The sequence below is a fragment of the Chironomus tepperi genome, unplaced genomic scaffold (genome assembly GCF_022539635.2).
Source record: "Chironomus tepperi strain 1889 unplaced genomic scaffold, CSIRO-AGI_Ctep_v1 contig_376, whole genome shotgun sequence".
Classification (NCBI taxonomy): Eukaryota; Metazoa; Arthropoda; class Insecta; order Diptera; family Chironomidae; genus Chironomus; species Chironomus tepperi.
The window spans coordinates 4,930,598-4,951,488 of record NW_027226498.1 but is presented as its reverse complement, the minus strand read 5'-3'; the positions used below and the strand labels follow the sequence as shown (position 1 = coordinate 4,951,488).

At 30.2% G+C, this 20,891-nt stretch overlaps 2 protein-coding genes across 3 annotated transcripts in view; one reads left to right on the top strand and one right to left on the bottom strand.

Annotated features, from left to right (window-relative positions):
* neo (neyo) overlaps positions 1–11,548 on the bottom strand; it is a 29,917-nt gene extending 18,369 nt beyond the window's left edge. Inside the window, exon 1 of the mRNA XM_070647708.1 lies at positions 11,418–11,548. The gene's annotated coding sequence lies outside the window, so the exon portion shown is untranslated. The remainder of the gene's footprint in view (positions 1–11,417) is intronic.
* The window catches only part of Atg16 (Autophagy-related 16), a 44,049-nt gene that overhangs the window by 21,935 nt on the left and 1,223 nt on the right, over positions 1–20,891 (top strand). The gene's annotated exons all lie outside the window — the stretch shown is intronic.

Genomic DNA, 20,891 nt, shown 5'->3' with positions numbered 1-20,891 from the left:
GAATTTAATTTCTTTGCATATAGAGATTTTCTTTTGAAATTGGTGGCTTTAAACTGATTAAAATAGTTTCAAAGGAATTTACAGATTTTTTTAGTTTACTTTCTTTTGAATATACATTATCAATGAATTAATTCTAAAGTAGGTTTCAATTTGGATGTACTCTTAACACACAACTTCAGCTATATCCATATTCCTACCATTTCTCCCCATGTTGATTAGATCCATGTAGAAAATAATCGTCATCATCATTATCAAAATGAGAACATTAATTATTATGTTTTGCTTCTGTATTTTTTTGTTGTACCTTCATGATGCAGTGAGAACAATTAAATTTATTGAAGATTTCGTTATCATGCCTTATTATGTTTTACATCATGTTTGTTCTTACTACAAAGAACCAGAGTAAAATCATTAAAAAGAAGAAATAAATAAAGGAGAAAAAAATCTTCGAATGTTACACAAAAAATGCCTTTTTCAGCACCTTGTGAAGATAAAAGTTGAATAGAATGCTGATAGCCATAATTACGCCAAAACATAATTCTTACATAAACTATAATATTCCACCCAACACCGATGGTTCATGTATTATGTTCAATTATGAATTACATTCTGTTGTTTCTTCCACGCCTCGGTAGAAATATATGCTTTACTTTTAAGAATAATAAGAACGTTTCTATTCTATTCTGTAAATGCATTTCTTTTTCATCTGTTCCCTTCATCAACTTCTTCTGGAATCTTACTCTTTTTTCTCTCTTATTTAAAAAACATGAAAAATACATAAATAATCTGTTCCTCAAACCAACCGATTGTCTATGAAAGTGAGTGAATGAGTGACTGACTGAAGTACATTAATTCTTCAATGTGTCACTCGTACACAATACAAATGTTTTGATGTTGATGATGACTACGATGTTGATAGGAAATGAGTGGCAAGAGCAGAGAATAAACAAAAAACATTCAGTTTTAATGGCATTAGATACAGATGATGTAGATTCTTTCTTCTTTTGATTACATTCGTTGACGAAGAAGTAAGCGAAGAGAGTCATGCACGTTAGGGTGAAATGAGCGATGCATCAATCGTGATTTACTTCACGGTCACGCAATTTACGCTTCTGATACTTTTTTACTATCGGTATATTATGGGTTTTCGTTGCATACCTCAATGCTGTAAGCTATTTATAAATTTGCAGAGGTTTCGTGTAATATAAAATCTTTAAAAATTAGTAATAAGATTTCGAAACTGTAAAAAAGGTTCAAAAAAGGTAGAGCATCTACATTAGAGATATAGATGATTCCAAATATACTTTTAATGTAATCTTGAAATTGAAAAATGCGAAGTAACGCCAATTGCACGATAAACGCAAAAAGGAACGTATAGAAATGAAATTATTGAACACTACCAATCACGTGATGGAGAATCAATTCATTATCTTGCTATAATTGATAATTCTGTATATTATTAGAAAATATGAAAAGAGATTGAGGAAGCGATTGCTGTTTATGGGATAAAAAAAAAGTTTCTATGAGGAAGATATCCATTAAAATTTTCTGGTCATCATGAGCTGACTACTTCCACTACTATGAACTTTAAAACGAAGAAAGAAACTAATGATAGACAACACAAAAAAATTGTATCATTGAAACTGCGTAACGAATAGCCGTTTACAATACATGATGTGCTTATGACGATAAATTATATTTGGAAATTTTTTATAGAAGGTGTAAGTCTTATATATAAGCATGAACTTCTATTTCAATCCAAGCAACAGTGACCCAAATACTAAACATATGATTTTTTTTGGCATTTTTAAAGTGAAATTTTTTCTATTTTTATTTGATTTCCCATTGATTTTGACTTCTTACTTTTCATTCCAATAAAACAACAACAAATTGCATTCAATGAAATAAAAATTATGAATTTAATCCAATAGAGCTAAGTGAAGAAGAAAGCGAATAAAAATCGGCGAGCAGACACTCGTTGTTTTATTTCTGTACTGTGTGTAAATCTTGTTAACCATGATGAATGTGATAACTTTTTTTCATTTGGTTTTAATTCTTTTCTTTCAAATTCTTTGTGCTAATATTTTTCCTATGGCTAGGGAACAATGAAAGAAACAACAAAATAGAGGGAAGCAATAAATTTTTTACGTTGAGGCTAATTTGCATAACCCAGATATTGCCTAATTATTTCTCTCTATCTGTCTGCTCTTCTTCTTCTACTTGTTTTTATGATAATTATTATTATATCTTTTTTGATCAAATATTTGCTGTTATTAATTTCACGAGACATAAGCTGTAACTTAACCATTTATTAATAGATTGAAATTAATCGAGATCATTTAAGAGATATGAAAAGGCTATTATAGACTAAAGATTTGCTGTTTGCTTTTTCGTGTGATGAAATTTTTCAATAATTTAGCTTATTAATATTTTCCACTACATTGTTAGCAACCTTGTTAGCAATTTGCGTTGAATCGGACGCTTTGAAAATATTAATTAAGGAATTTAATGCATGCTGTACATGATATTTTTGGATATTTAGACTAAAAAATAAATTAAATCTTTATTTTCTTCCGTGTATTCAGAATATTTAACCATAATTCATTCATAATCATAAATGGTTATTGAGTAACCAGCTAGTCCCTAATGCCGATAAGTCAAAGTACATGTTATTCCATAACAAAAAAAGGTTTGAAAAATTCACAGAACGGTCGTTAAATATTCAGTTTAATGGAAAAACACTTATACGCGAAGAAAGCATACAGGTCTTAGGCCTATTGATCGACGAATCACTGTCATTTACACAACACATTCAAACAGTAAAGGACAAAATTATATCCTTTTCATATGCTATTAAAAGAGTAAGAAAATTACTATCTGAGAAAACGGCTGTAGCCCTATATTATGCACACGTCCAATCGCGAATTATGTACATGAATACCGTATGGTCAGCAGCTGCCCAAAGTAGTATCAACTCCCTTGAAGTTGCCCAAAGAAAGTCATTGAGAATTTTATTGAATAAGTCGTGGTTCTGTAGCAAATCGGAGCTTTACAGCATCAAAATTCTTCCGGTAAACACACTATGCCAGATTAGTATATGCATACAGATTTTTAAGATCACTGCTAATATTCTAAAAAATAACGTAATTTTGCAAACAGCAGATCAGAGACACAGCCACAGAACAAGAATGAGAAGTAACTTCTTAATCCCAAGTACCCATACTCAATTTGGAAGCCAAAATTTTTTCATTAGAGGGCCGCTATTATATAATTCATTAACGCAGACAATTAAGAACATTTTTTCACTAAATTTATTTAAATCTAGAATCAGAGAATTCTTCTATGAGATGTATTGTGATGCTAATAATAATAATAATTGAATATCTATTTATAATTAAAAAATTTATTTTTGTAAAAAAGTCACCATGCAGCCACATAAATATAATTTTTAAGTTTGTAACACAACCACCAGGTTATATACAAATAAACTGAATACTAAAAAAAAAAAAAAAAAAAATAATCTTAAAAATCAACCAAAATTTATCTCTTCTATCTAAGTTTACTAACCAAATCATCTTGATAGGACTTGCATATAAAAGTATCAACAAGTTTATTTAATTCCCTTAATTTTCCCTCACCTCGACCTTTCATTATTTCATGAAATTAATTTACGATGACTTAATGAATACTTATTATGCTAATTTATTTACTATGAATATGAAAAATTTGAATTTTAATTAAAATAATAGCATGAATGCGCTTGACTTTTTTCATCTTAATGTAATGTCGTTCTGTAGAGAGCACAAGAGAAAATGCTGAAGATAAATAGGAGCAACATAGTTCTACTTTTGATTTTACTTTCAATAGCTTATTGTCTGTTTCTTCTCAGTTGCTTTGCAACTAAATTACAATGTATTTATAGATTTTATATCCTATTAATAATGTATTTTAATTTTTAATTACTAATTTACGAAGCATAAAAGGTAGAATTTTTCTGATATAATAGGCACTTGTAGTGTCTGCATTTAATTTAAACATTATGCTTAATAGCATATTTTCTTAAAGATACATTGAATTTATTGAGTATCAAACTTATTCGCACAATTTAATTGAAAGTAAATTACAGAGTTGGAAATTTTGCAATGAACTAGTTTTTCCTGATTAATTTAAAAAAAAATTCTGAAATTTGATTTATTAAATTTCCTGCAAATCAAATTTTTCAATTTGGAAATTGAACATTTTTTAAAAATTACTATTTCTTCAATCCCAACCCTTTTAAATTAATCTTCTTTAATTTTCATTCAATCAAAAGCAATTAAAACTGAATAAATCAACGCAACTCAACAGTCTGTTAACACAAAAAAACTCTCACAAGAAGTTGAAAATGCATATGTACATTCACAGCCAGTCATAAATATCATTTACAACATAATATTTGATGTCATAAAACAGCATAAATGAATGATGATGAATTTGAGGAAATTAGAAGAATGAAGAATGAGAGAAAAATAGTCACTTTAATTGCCATCATAATAGTCACATACATGTCGTTTCTAATACGTGCTTTAAATTCATAATGTGATGAGTATTATGACATATTTAAAAAAGCAAGATACACAGATAGTAGTGAGACGAGATGGGAAAACAAACAAAGAACTTTTTATTATATACAAATTTTCGAAAAGGAAATGCATCATAACATTTTGGCTTTTGTGGTATTGTGGGCGACTTTTATTAGAATCGCTGTGTGATTCACCTAAACTCTTCCTCTTTTGGACAATTCTTTTTATAGCAAGTGACCTAGTGTCACAGATTTTTTTTTTACTGTTTTTTAAGAGCCTCGTCAATATTTTTTGACAGTCGTTTTTGTCTGATGCGTGTCTTGAAATTTAAGTGGCTGTGATCGAGAAATTACAGATTCGCACGAGTTGATTAATATGATGGGTAAAGAGCTGAGTTTTAGACGGAATGCTAATCTTGATTGAGTTACCATGACAGAATTTAAGTGAAATTTTTGCGGATAAAAATAGATTTTGAATTAATTTGATCAATTTCTCAAGATTTCGTCTAAAATAACTTCTTATTGAAGCCATATTTAAATGAAAATTTAGAAATCATCTTCTGTCATTAAACTCATCAAAAACATTATTGCCGCCTAGATTTTGAAAATATTTTACAGCCAAAGGAGATAAACCTCTTTTCAGTTTCACTTAGAATGTCGATGATGAAAGAAGAAAGTGCATAAAAAATTTCTTTTATGAGAATAAAGCAACATCTCATTTGGTATGTTGGACAAACTACTTTTTCTTTTCATTTCTTCAATTATTTTTTTCTCATATACATATTCATCTGACTCTAGCATTATAAGGAAATTGTGAACCTGCTTAGTATTAAAATTAACGCAATCTTATTTTATTCTTAACTCACTTTTTCACTTCTTTCTTCTTCATTCACCTCGGTTTAAGTTGTATGGTAAATCTTATACTTGTAGCAAAGCAATTGCAAATAATTTTTTTATTAACAAGGTCAAATTAAATTTTTTTCGCACCACTTTTTCTTTTTACAAAGACAAAGATATATTTTTCTTCAATTCCGATGTTTTTTGCTTCCGTTTTAAAATTTTAACTGTTTATTTTTTAAGAATTTTTAAAACAAAAAGTGCAACAAGAAATAGTTTTTCATTCATTTCCTGCATATAATAATCATAATAAACACTTATAAGTTGAAATGAGTTCGCGAGTTTGTCTGCTCTTTTCGGAAAAGAGATTTCAATGCATGTAATGCCCCATTTCTTAATTAGCGTCGTCGAGGCGTTGAAAGAATTATATTTAGTTTGCATGCAATGTTATGACATATATGACAATGTTCTTATTAAATTTCTACAGTCTACATGATTTTCTTCTTCTTTTTTGGATAATGGAACGTGTTAGAAGTTTTTTCGCTTTTCTTTTTGTTTGCATGGAAGCAATTTCTTATGCTTCCCATAGAAAATTAAAGCTTTAATCTAATTCTATATATGATAGACGTGCTGGTTTCGAAATCAGTCATAGGAATTATGGGTGGAGAATATATGAAAGACTTTCATCCTACGATTGATACCAATTTTTCAGTTGTTGTTTTTATGCACAGTGTGAATAAAAAATTTGCGAAATGGAAATGAGTTTTGTAGAGTATGATAAGATTACCATTAAAAAAAAGAAAACTTGAATGCTTCACGATTAACAAACGGAAGTTTGTATGGAATGTGACACAAAATTGTTTTATTTCTTCCTTATACATTTCACTTCAGATATCTTTATATTGCATTTTAAAATCATACTTGATTTCTCACCAAATGATTTTATGCTTAAAAATTATTACTTTATTGTATCTTGCTAGAACTTACTTTGAAGAAAATTGAGAACAAGATACAATTAAAAAATGAATTGACAATGCTTGTTGACAATCACGTTTTATTTGGAGGCGCATATAATGCAAAAGAAATTTATTATTATGATTTTCTTTTTTTGATATTTTTTCTATAAACGTGAAAAAAATGCTATTTTGAAGCAGATCTTCATACTAAATAAAAATAGAATCGAGTAAGTAGCTTATGTAGAGAGGGAGAATGAAAAGTAAAAACGATCATGAATGTGACCTGTTTCAATTCTATGTCAATGTATGTTTCGCGACATTTCCATTTCCCAAGCGAAATTGAAATTTTCTTCCATCCTCCTTATTCCATCTTCTCAATAAAATGTCGATTCTGTTGCTTTAATATGTGATTTGAATGAGAAGCAATGAAAGTACATTATTGGATATATCGATACGGAAAAATCTTAGAAAGTAAAAATTGTATATAATTTTCCTATTGTAAGAAAAAGATCAACAATTTCTTAAGAAGTATAAGCAAACAATTGACTCTCGTGAATGTGCCATCAGCCAGTAATAAAATGAATATATTTATACTATGTATTCATATACATATCGGAAGATGCTTGAAAAAGTAAAATATATTCGCTATTCCGCCGTGAGAAAAATCTTCTTATGTTATATCGATTTATGTTATCGAATTAGAAAGTAAAAATATTTCTAACATTTTTTCCTTACTGTATGTCGGTGCCTTGTCTAAATCAAGAAAGCTTTCAACATTTACGTAAAGGAAGAGAAAATGCTGGCGGTATAAAAAAATTCTTTTTTATATTTGACGATAATTGTACATGACATGACCACCGGTGTAACTTATGTGTGGATGTAAATATTAAAACAGTGAATTGTTTTCACTAATTTGAAATTAATTTCGTGATTTTGATGGGCCTTTTGTTATTAGAGATATTTAATCTTGTTATGGGGCACTTTATTGTTATTATACGTTCTACATTATTTAGAAGAAACCCGAGCAACGAATGAGCATATTCAGATTTGATTGTCATCTCTTGCCAAAACAATATTATATAAAATACCTAAGTCAACAGTAATAAATTGATGCTTAATTTCTTTAGTTCTATTTAACCAGAATTAGGTCTAGTCAAGTGCTGACAAACTTATATACAGCTCGGAATTCATGTTTAACTTTTTAACGAATTATGAATGAGTATATAATTTTGCACAAATCATATATGGTTGGGTAACAAGCTGTTAATTTCAACAGAAATTAAACAAAAAATAAACCTTTTTTCATATGATTTATTTTGACACAATTTGATTCTTTTTATGCTCTTTCTTTATTCTAAATTACTGTTATTATCATGTTCGCTGATTATTTCTTTTCTATGCTGCCTTTTTTTCTATTTAGCTTAGCATCACCCCAAAACGAATGGGCAACAAAACCTTTATTTTTTTCGTGTACAATACAGTTTTTTTTTCATTAACTTTGAATTAACAATCTGTTGAGCTCAAGTTACTAAAGAAAAACATCGAAAAGATGCTCTGTTAAAGTCATCGACAGAAAAAAATGAAAATAGCATTATTCTGCAAACATGCAATCAATCTAAGAATTTTATTTTCCCTGCTTTTGTTTCTTGACTGCATTTTAAACATTTTACCTTCTTCTTTGTTGGTTTTTTTGATTCCTAGATATTTTCTGTATGTTTTGGCACACGGGAGATATAAAAGACTGAGTTCATCAACACCTTTGTATTTATATTTATTTTTAAAAAATTCAAAAGAATAGAAAATTTGTTTAGAGATTTATTCTTGACTATTATTTGTTTTAGATGATGATGATGATTATGACGGCGATTTCGGAAAGTTTTAATAAGTTCTGTTACTTAATCTCTCTATCATAAAAAAGAACGATTTAAATTTTTTTGTTTTTCTATTCTTGATGCTGATTTTTTATGATAATGACTATGAAAATTTTCGCAAGAATTTTTTTCTACATTGGGCGAAATTATTGAAGAATACTCATGAGAACATTCTAATTTTGAAGAATAATTTACAAATGTAATTGCAAGCATTAAGTGCTGAAATTTCTAACGTTCTGACTTCAGAACATCATATCTTCATATTAAAAAAATACTTTGTTCATTCTGTGAAAATTATTTTAATTTTGGCTTTAAAAAATTCCGTTCTTTTCAAAATTTTCAGAAATATCACTTAAGAATTGATTCTGGAAATTTAGAATCATCACAGATTAGAGTAAATTTTGCACAAAATAACGGAAATGATAATTTTAAACAATTTTTAGAATATTAAATAGATTTCTCATCAAAATTAGCATATCATCAATGAAATTACATGCATAAATGAATTTACAGTGTGAGTCACATAAATCATGAATGCTTTAAAGCATTCAATTAAATAATTTAACTTTTCAGACTTCACATTTTAAGGCATAAAAAATGTTTAATAACTAATTAAACTGTTTAAGAGGAAAATGTTAAAAAAAAATAAAGTTACATCGGATGACTTTCATATCGGAAGATCAAGTAATTAAACTTATCTTCTTCATTAATTTATGATGGACTTTCTGAATTTCTGATTTTAATCTTTAAAGAATTACTTAAAAAATTTGTCGGTTGAGGTTCAAAAATTTGTCGAAGAAATTCTTGGGTCTTGTTTTGAATGGGAAAAGATCGTGCAGATGGGATAGTTTTTAAAGATTAATTGAATTTGTATTCTTTGCTGTTTGCAAGCGTTCAGTTTTAATATTTTATGAATGAAAATTAGAGCTTTAAGTCGACTTGAGATTTGTATGGAAAAGTCAATTCAATATAAAATTCGAGTCAATTTTGAGATCAGTTGAAATGTATCGCTAGTAGCTAACTATCTTTTTAAATAAAAATCAATTACCATAAATTTTTTGGCAAGACTTTTTTTAATACTTTTTAAAATTTTTACAATGAAACCAAAGAGCGCTAAACGTACAAAACATTCATAAAATTAAGCATATTTTAAAAAACTTCCAAATCTATTCTGTTCACTATTATTTTTTTTTTTTTATTAAAACGATTTTCCAACTCTCATTTCTTTTAAGACTTACGAATTTCTATTTCTATCAAATCTTCGTGTAAAATTTTGTTCTCAAGCCAATTCAACAGCTATTTCTAGTTATTCTTGTTTATTCTTATCCAATTTGTATACTTTTAATTAAATTTCTCTAATTGAGATTTTTTCTTGTCTATCAGCTTACAGCACATGTGTCTATTCTCAAAAGAATCGACCACTGTAAATTTGTGAGCAAGAGAAAAAAATAACGATTGAATTCTCGATCTGCAAGCTTCTCTTCTAGTCATAAATTAAAAATTAATTGAACATAAACTTCTTGTTTTTTCCTAAACTATTATTTCGCTTTCATAATATCTAAGAGTTCGAAAATATGTTGTCCAAGTGCTCTACTCTATATAAACGCTGACTGACGTAGTGAAAAAGAGAGAAAGAAGAATAATTTAATAAAAAAAACTCTTTCAAATTGCTCTTTTGCCAATTTCATTATAATTCAACACGTTCAATTCTAATTCCGTTAAAAAAATATACATCGATAGATATATGTGTATTAGCTTGAACTTTGTGCAATTTTAGAAAATTAAAAAAAAAATTCTCAGCAATTTTATTTTCTCATTTAAATGTTTTTACGAATGATTTATTCTCAATATTTCATACAAATTTCATAAATTGAACCTCACGTCTAGTCTGCACAATTAATTCTATTTTTGCTAAAACTATTGATCTTGTTGTTCTCCTACAATAGATTTTTAAAAAAAATCACTCATCAATCTATCTTCTGCCATTTTTTTAAAAATAATTCTTCGATTGTTTAAACATCAACGTAGTTTAAATGCTTAAAGTTCGATAATTCTATGTGCAGTCAGGTGAATCTTCTTCAATTCATGATTTTTTGTTGATTAATTTTCACTCACAATTGAAATATCCGAATAGATTTTTTTTTAATATTTATTTTTTCGGTCACCCAAACAATTACACGCATTTAAGTCTTTTGCCTCTTTCTTTGCTCAACTAAAATTTTAAAATCGTAAAATCTGTGATTCTTGAAAAAATATTTTTTTCTGTTTGTTTGAGACTTTATAATGATTTTTGTTGGAGGTAACTTTTTAAAAAAGATTTTTTTTTCATAGAGTTTTGAAACATTTGTTGTCTGTTTGTAGAGTTCAGAGTTTTATGTCTCACAAATTTTTGTTTGCTTTATTGAATGAACATTTCTTCTTGAACTTCAGTTTATGCAGTAAAATTTAATTCATGAATTATGGAAGATCGTCCCAATTTATTTTCGTGATTATCACTCACAAAAACTTTACAAGAAATATTTTTTTTTTTGCACAAAAGCTCGAAAATTTCTAAATAAAATTGACTTTTGTATGAATGAAATTTATTTGTTTGCTGAATTTTTTTGACAAATTTTGGTTGCAAATCTCTAAAGAATAAAAACGTGAATATCATGACCAAATTTTATGCAAAATCTGTCGTGGTCTGAAACATTTTGACATTTTTATAAAATGAAATATTAATATTGTTATTTGGAAGCTATTGACTAAGTAATTTTTTACACGATTTTATTTTCTATTCTTTCAACTTTATTAAAAAGAAATCCGTTCGTGGGAAATTAAAAAAAAATTGATAAATATGCAAATTCTTTAGCATCCTTTTATATTTCTTTAAAACATTTTCTCATCAATATTTCCATCTCGAAGTCACAAAAATATTGTATGAACCCACATGTAATTATTTCATGACCCTCACTATATAATTCTTAGATTATTTCCAGATAATTATTTTTGTGAACTTTTAGAACGATCTTAAGTTCACGTTTAAAAGATTTATAGACTTGAACTCTTTTGGCAAATAACATTTGGAAATTGTTCATTAGCTATATTCGCACATGAGAACATATTTTTTTTCTTCTTGCATCAATTTCATCGTTTGGCAAGTTGAATATAGAATACATTGTATTTTTTCACTATTTTAATTATGTTCATTACCTGTATATGGTTGATTCTCGAGATTTTTTTTAATTACTGCTTCTCCCGTACGTATAATTCTTTCCTTTATGATTTTTCTGACTTTGTTTAATTCTTTTTATTAAAAATTTTTTGTATCTTTTATTTTCTATTTAATTTTTTCAATTTTCAAATTCACATCTGCACAGGCTTTTCTTAATAGACTTTTTCACGATTTTCGTCTATTCTGTATGTTTTTAGAAAAGATTCAATCAACTGTAAAATTCTTTATTATTTTCTATGCTTTATTCCATTTGACTATTAAATTTCCATAAAATTTGCACCATTTGTCGAATTTTATTTACTCAAAAAAATTTTGTAATCCAAAAAATTTTTAAATTTTTGACGAAAATTAAACTTTTTTATGTTAACTTCTAAATGATGACAAATCCTTGAAATTTTTTGCTGATTCTTTTAAAAAATTTCTTTTACTATATTAAATTTTCAATGAACTTGACCGTCGGGAGGTCGCGAAATGACTAAAGAATATTCAATGCTTGTTACTTGTTTTATAACTTTCTTAGACTGATCTTCACATAGAAAAAAAAACTGACGATATGTACGATTTCATTCAAGAGCACCAGCACTTTTCTCCAAGTACAATTTCTTCTTTTCTTTTTGCTTTTCTTCTACCGTCGCTCGCGATCGTAAAACGCCGTGTTGAGCAAATGAGCAGCAGCATTAGTGCATTTTTTATTCCTTTCCACACTCTACTCTCTTTTCCTCATTTCATCTTATACACACAATTTTCTTCTTTAACTTCTTCTGCTGTATTGAGTGTTGAGTTGAGCTGCTCTTTTGAGAGAAAGATGCCTGTCGTTTCATATCATCACAAAATAGATTCTTTTCTATTTCTTTTTTTCTTTTATGCTCACAAAACAACTTCCATGTGAATTCTCGCATTATTGTTTCGCTGCTTCCTTATAGTATTTGCCATAATATTAATGTTATGATGATATGATAACAAGAGAAGAAGGCATGAGAAGAGAGATTGATGAAGATTACTTAGAAAATAAGCTGCCTTTTGTGTTGTTAAGTGATTGCTGCTTCACATGACAAGGATTCTTATTTTGTAAATTAACGGTTAAGTAAAGATTTTTGATTTGACAAAAAAAGACTTTATTCTTTAATTGGAGTTAATAGAATTCAACAAGGTGTGATGACTAGATGAAAATATTTTGTGGTATTTTTTGTAACTATTGTTTCATAAAATTGAAGAATGTACATATATCACAATTATAAGGTTAAAAATTGCTAGTTGACTCATTTTAAAGACATTGAAATATTTTCGAAATCATGCACCCTTATAAGTTTTCTCAAATAGGCAGAAAGCATAACTAAAGAACTGCAGACCTCAGAAAAATATTACCATACCCTGCCAAATCCACAGAATCTTCACAAAATTTTGTAGCAAATATGAAGGTATCACATCCGTCAATCTTAATTCAAGATGATATATTATTTAGGCTTTCTTATTATTTTATAAACATTTTCGCAGCCGACGTTTAATTTCGAAAATCAATTAAACGGAATTAAGAACATGAACATAAATTCTTTTCTCGTTAATGGACAAAAACTGTTAAGTTGTGAGAAAAAAGTATTTTTCTATGTGAATATTTTAGATAAGGAATAAAAGAGATGAAATATGCGTAGAATGCTCACAAGATTTTGTAAGATATTATTATGAATTATGCAATTAGTGAATTATAAAATCTTTAAATTACATAAGACCGTTTAATGACGTTTTGAATGAAAATTTTATGGCACTTTCAACGCCGAAAAAAAAGGTATAAAGTAGGTTAAGTGTGGAATTGTTGGAACTGAAATTCTTAGTTATTTATCACCCTTCCTTAGGCACATAAAAGTACAGCATTTTAAAGAATTAAACAACGTGATATCATGTTTTAAAGCATTTGAATGAAAATGTCTAAAATAACTTAAACTCATGTTTCTGCTTAATATTATTTATTGCTGAGGTCAAAAACGATTGTAAAACTTAAAATTAAATTAATCTTATACATCTAATTGTGAATGAAGGTAACAAGAATTTTTTTAGTTTAACAAGAAATAAGAAATTAAAATTTTAATAAAGGAAGAAAATTCGTGCTCTACCACAAATTTGCCAGATGCTTTATGTTGGAATTTTTCCTCATTTGTATCTCACAGATTTTGATGTTTATCGTGGTGTTCTTAACTTAAACGATTGAGAATGACGAAGGATTATTTGAGAATTTTTGATTGGCAAAATTTTTGATGTTTTATGGGGAATTTATGAGAGGAACCGAATCATATGGAAAAATACTCATGTAAATTAATAATAAAACTAGATTAAAAGTTTTTATTGGCAGCCGACCGAACAAAGTGTCTTATTAAGCTACCTTTTTGAAAAAAATTTCAAAAATGCGCTAAAAATTCCAAAACTTGCATTAAAATACTTTTAAATTTAATCAATAATTACTCAAATTATTAAAAAATATCATTCAACAAGCTATGCGATCGTATTTTTTATTCAGTTAATCGGACAAAAGCACCGCAACAGCTTGTACCATCCAACATTCATTCACCACTGATCGTCACGGTAGCATTCATAAGAAAAAAATCCTTCAAATTCATAGATCAAGTTCAATGTCTCTCTTACTCTCATGATTGTTCTCATTTAATTCCTCTCTATCTCTCCATGCACATGTATACTTTTTTTTCCTCATCATTTCACGTGCATGACATTGCAAATGTATTACCTTGAACAAGTTCACGAGTTTTTTTTCTTTCTCATTCGCGCGTAGAGATGAAAATTATGCAATAAGCATACGGCATTCCATTCATAGTAAGAGATTTTGTTTCTCTTTTCTCCTTCCGTCTTTTACTTCACATCATTTTCGTAGCTCATAGAGAGTTGACTTTCTTTAATCTCCGGCTGAGCGTTATTACGGTCTGTAAAGAGAATAAAATACAATATTTTCAACTGTCGATTTCCAGAAGTCTAAGTAGAAAAGAATGAATGAGATCATTCACTGAAGATTTACTTCTTTTCATATTTTTATATTATTGCAATCATTAACACATTTCATTAGAAATCAGCGTGTATCAATCTACATTGAGCAAAACAAAAAGTGCACTTTGCACATGAACAACATTGTTGGAGAGAAAAATAATTATCTCAATGGTTTTATTTCTTCATTTTTCTAACATAAATTTTTTTAATATACGAAGTCATTCTATACATTGTGGGCTACAAATTTATTGCAAAATATGTTCATATATGATTTATTCTTCGACCTGCACTTGGGTTATTTGAGTCTCGATAATTAAAATTAAAATAATAAATGTTAAACGGCTGGATGCATTTATATTTAGGCACATGAGAAGTTGCAACAGGAAAATGTTAGAATACCAATTCCATTTTTGTTGTTATCATGTAGATTGTAAGCAGGAAAATTAAAGCTACGTCGTGAAAAATGATGCGCATTTTTTGTAATAAAGCTTCATAATCTGAGTTATCAATACTCCTGGAACTCCCGTAAAAACACGTTTCATAATCAATATTTTTTTATGACAATTCTCATGGCATTATGATCGCTTTACATGCTTTTTATTCTAAAATTATTGCAAATTGCAACAAAAACCTAACCATAAGATAGAAAATGAAATAAAACTGCACAGAGTAGAACAAGAAGAAATGAAAGTATCATACATACTTAATTAAAAAGTAATCTGCGAAAAGGCATTCACATGTCAAAATATCGAGTCACAAGTACAGCGAATAATCGCGTCCGCTGTTTTGTGCATTTCTGTGTGGTTGTGGGCTTAACATCGCATATGGACATGAGAATTGGGCCAACTTAGTGTTCTTAATTGTTGAATTTATTTCTTGTATTGCGCTTTAAGTAAAATGAAATGAATTAAGAAATGAGAAATAAAACTTTTTTAGACATTTGGCATAATTTTCTTTCCATTCTTCTTCTTACTTACTTCATCTCATTGTTGTTATATTTACATATTTTTCTTTAATTTTTAACAATATCATATAGAATTAATCTTGAAGAGCGAAAATACTACTATTATTGTCTTATAAAATCCAACTTTAACATTTCCGCATAATGGTCAGTTTGCTATTCAAATTTGTATAAGAAAAAATAATAATACTTGAATGAAAATGTATACATTGAGATTACTTAGCTTGAGAGAACAAACTTGCGTTCGCTTGATGATGATCATCGTTTTTGAAGAAGTTGAGGCATCAACAATGGAACTCATTGAAGAGAAACAAATTCAGGCAGTGGAAAATGCGTCATTATAGAATTTAATAATATCATAATTGGCCTATTATGAATCTCTAGTTCTCCTAACATTCTCCTTTATTCAATATTTATATATGTATAATATTCATAGAGGGCAAGACATTAAAATGTTTCAGATGGGCATGTTTTCAAATAGCGAACACTAAATATTATGAGAATGCATTTATATGCAAAATAGAACTTTTTGATTGCATAATGCTAATAATATAAGATGAAATAAATTATAGAGTATTGGTGCTTATATGAGATATCGGAAGAAAAGGAATAAATTCTACAGAGGGTGTGCGGCACTATTCAAACTACATATCTAGTTTGAATTCGTAGTTTGGAGTCGAGTCGACTTTTCCATACAAAATATCATTCGACTTTGAACTCTGCTACATAGTTTGAACATCAAAATGGCTTTGTGTTTTATAAAAATAGAAAATGAAATCCAAATTGATAGACAATAAGATTTATGTCCTAGAAATATCATCTAAGCCTCATATCCCTTTACCTTGAGTTTATTGACTCAGACTCGGAATCCCATTCGTATACTATTGGCCGTAGACTCAATCTTATTACTTATTACCGTACGCGTTCTAAATTCCTTCTGCGAATTGCAGTATTGTTACTTAAAAAATTATTGCATTTATTTTTTTGATAACATTGTTTTATTCATTTCTTCTAGTGAAGTATTTTTCTTTACTTTATATTCATTGCTCTCGTTCCTCATACCAATATTTGTGCATACATATGAATTCGATAAGTATCGCATGTTGAATAGGAAAATTGTTGAAGAATTCCAAAATTATTCTTCCTTCTTTTTTACTATGAGGTTTTTATTTTACTTTACATTTAATTGGAATATTGCAATAAGAGCAGTTGTAATTCTTAATCTGGTGCAGCAAGAAGAAGGAAAAGAGAAGCAAATCAATCTATGCCTATCAAAAAGTTGTATTTAAATGTATAAATTTTCAATATGTGTGTATTTACATGCATATTTCTCACGAAATAATAATCAAAGAAGTATTTTAGGGAAATCGATGAGCTTTAGTTCTAGTTTGTTGATGTCACGTTAGCTGTTTCTTCATTTCAATTGAAAGTCAATCAATGTTTTAGTGCTCGCGCTAAGCATTTGCGTGCTGTTTATAATGAAATGTGGTTAAGGAAATTTGTCCAGTGATTTGTGGTTTTGTGACGCATTTTGAGAGAAGGTAGTGGTGATGAATCTTCTGACTGTGGCTTGGTAATTAGAGAGGTTAATTGAAGCTAATTTGACATTTGCTGTAATTGATATTGAACATACTTTAGTGGTGTATATATTCGCATCAGTTCCTGAAAGTTGAGAATATTGTAAAAATGGATTAAATTTATATAAAAAAATGATGAACTTGTTGAAAAATTATCCTCTTTCTATTCGAATTTATATTTTGTAAAATAGTATATCTCGGCCAGACAGAACGACAACTCATCAAACAATCCACTTCTCTTTACCCAAACAAGCCCAGCAAAACGGTCTCAAAGAGTCATTGCATTTCAGAAATGGGAAAATTAATTTACTTACTGACAAAACAAATTGACGTTTGTAAATGTCCAATAAACCCAATTTGAGAATTATTCAAGCGATGTAAGAGCAAACATAAAAAAAAGTCAACTATTGCCAATGTATTAAATGCAGGCGCGCATAAAATGTAGAAGAGTCTACACACATTTGATATTGGAAGACGAATAAATGTAAAAAAGATATCAGAATATTAACAATGGACAATGGATAAATATATGAACTTTATGTACATTAATAACATGTTTGCATTTTAATTGAAAGGTTACGAGTTTACGTGAGGTATATGATCGTTAAAGGAGGTCTTTCCTCCACACACGGTAATGTTTAATATGCTTCTCATTGATTTTTTTTTACTTCTTTCTCATTTTTTTGTGTTTTGTTTGTTAAAAGCGTTTTCATGTACCAATCTTTAATAATAAATATAAATATGAGAAATTAAATTTGAATAATTTTCAATTGAATTCTCAAACGACAAACTATAATTCATAAAAAAAGAATATTTTCATATTGTTTTCTCCACCGGCTGCTTTAAATTGTCATTTTACTTCAAATGAAAATTGTTTGATCATAAATCTTATGCGCGCATGCTTTTCTAATGATTTTTATGTTTATGGGTTTTGCTTAACATTGAAATTTATTGGTTATTTTAATTTATGTGAACTAGAAAAAAATATACTTTGACTTTTTGGGTTCATGATAATGAAAGCTATTGGATTTTTATTCTTGGCAGTCGCATACGGTTCGATGTAATTTCCTGCTCGATTTTAATCACTAATGACGGCATAAAATATTTTGAATATTAGAAAAAGAAAATACCTGAAATACAAATTTTATTTATTTTTTTTTGATAAAATATTCAGCATATGAATTCTTGAGAATATCCCGAATATAAATTACTATTGGCTTTTATTTAGACAAACCACAAATAATATTTGATTTTCCCATAACCTGTCCAAAATTAATCCATCAAAAAAATTGTAAAATAAATGTCTTAAAACGCCATAATCTCACATTTTACCTAGAGAACCGTTTTGTCGTCTAACGGAATTCTGCAAATGAAAATCACAACTAGTGTATCGGGTAGAAACCCAATGCGGATATATTCACACCGTTCCATAAAAAGTCTCGCGGGTAGGCCAAGCTTCGCTTGGCAAATGTTTGAGGGATCAGGCTCCAGTGGGCAGGCCAAGCTTCGCTTGGCAAATGTTTTAGGAATCAGGCTCCAGCGGGCAGGCCAAGCTTCGCTTGGCAAATGTTTGAGGGATCAGGCTCCAGCGGGCAGGCCAAGCTTCGCTTGGCAAATGTTTGAGGAATCAGGCTCCAGCGGGCAGGCCAAGCTTCGCTTGGCAAATGTTTGAGGGATCAGGCTCCAGCGGACAGGCCAAGCTTCGCTTGGCAAATGTTTGAGGGGTCAGGCTCCAGCGGGCAGGCCAAGCTTCGCTTGGCAAATGTTTGAGGGGTCAGGCTCCAGCGGACAGGCCAAGCTTCGCTTGGCAAATGTTTGAGGGGTCAGGCTCCAGCGGGCAGGCCAAGCTTCGCTTGGCAAATGTTTGAGGGGTCAGCCTCCAGCGGGCAGGCCAAGCTTCGCTTGGCAAATGTTTGAGGGGTCAGGCTCCAGCGGGCAGGCCAAGCTTCGCTTGGCAAATGTTTGAGGGGTCAGGCTCCAGCGGGCAGGCCAAGCTTCGCTTGGCAAATGTTTGAGGGGTCAGGCTCCAGCGGGCAGGCCAAGCTTCGCTTGGCAAATGTTTGAGGGGTCAGGCTCCAGCGGACAGGCCAAGCTTCGCTTGGCAAATGTTTGAGGGGTCAGGCTCCAGCGGGCAGGCCAAGCTTCGCTTGGCAAATGTTTGAGGGGTCAGCCTCCAGCGGGCAGGCCAAGCTTCGCTTGGCAAATGTTTGAGGGGTCAGGCTCCAGCGGGCCAAGCTTCGCTTGGCAAATGTTTGAGGGGTCAGGCTCCAGCGGGCAGGCCAAGCTTCGCTTGGCAAATGTTTGAGGGGTCAGGCTCCAGCGGGCAGGCCAAGCTTCGCTTGGCAAATGTTTGAGGGGTCAGGCTCCAGCGGGCAGGCCAAGCTTCGCTTGGCAAATGTTTGAGGGTCAGGCTCCAGCGGGCAGGCCAAGCTTCGCTTGGCAAATGTTTGAGGAATCAGGCTCCAGCGGGCAGGCCAAGCTTCGCTTGGCAAATGTTTGAGGGATCAGGCTCCAGCGGACAGGCCAAGCTTCGCTTGGCAAATGTTTGAGGGGTCAGGCTCCAGCGGGCAGGCCAAGCTTCGCTTGGCAAATGTTTGAGGGGTCAGGCTCCAGCGGGCAGGCCAAGCTTCGCTTGGCAAATGTTTGCAAAAATTGTTCGAATTCAAAGTTTCAAAAAATCATAGAAAACATTGATTTTGAAATTTTGTATGAAAACGAAAGTTTTTTGCTTTTTTAGAAGCAACGGCTGCTCCTGGCATGCCCAAAAACTAATCAGCTCTTCTATAAAGCAGCGCGGATCGATTGCAAAAAACTAGAAGTCTCTACGATGTCTCGTTATTGAGATTTCTTGCTGATTAACTTGTTTGCTTGTTTGCTTGTTTGCTTGTTTGCTTGTTTGCTTGCTTACAGAAAGCGAATTTTTCGATTTTCTCAGCAATGCCTCAACCAATTTCAAATCTGTTTTTTGATTATGGTGAGGAATTCCAGGTACAAACTTTTTGCTACAGAACAAAACTTGCCATTATGCTTAGTTTTGCTACAAAATCCAAAAAACTGATTTTCCAATCTGAACAAATTCAATACATTCACACGTGAAAACGGTGTGAATATAAAAAAACTTTTAACAATCAATAACAGAAATTTCCTTGTTTGCTTTCTGGTAACCACAAATTGGTCAATAAATATACAATACTTTTGGAAAAACTTTTAGAACTTCAATAGAATTCTAAATTGCTTGATAAGTCAAAGCATAAATCTCTGCATCAAATCACGCATTCATCTTTATTGAACAATCGATTACAAAACATTCCTAATCAAATAAAAGAAAAAAAACTATTATATTTCATAATAATTCCATTGCTAATTTATAATTTCATCATTTCAACTTCATAATGGCAAAAAAAAAATAAGGAAGAAGAAGTCATCGTCTATTGTGTAAGAATTAGATTTAAAAATGAGAAAAAAAAATATTATTAGAGTTCATGTTTTATTTGATTGATGTTAACTGCTTGCTGTTTAAATATGTACATTGCTTTTTACAAATCCACATTATACCGATTGCGATTCTTTTTTTCATTTATTAACCATTTCACTCGTGTTGCTTACTCTCACATCTTTTCACTATGGGTCGTCTTCCTTGCGTTGCTTCTTTTATTTTATTCACAATGGCAGGGAATAAGAAGATACAACACTATAAAAACAGTGTACGCGATAATAAAAAGATGTTTGATTAATTATTTAATTAAATCTACATACGAAGATGCCTTAATGCTGCTGGAGAATAAAATGAGGAAAAAAATTGTATGAAAATGATTGTTTTTGCAACAAGTTTTTGCCTCATTCACGTATTTAATTCATGTTGTGAGGAGGAAATTCATTCTGTGTCTTAAAAACCATTGAAGAACTGAGTCACTTGAGGTGAAAAA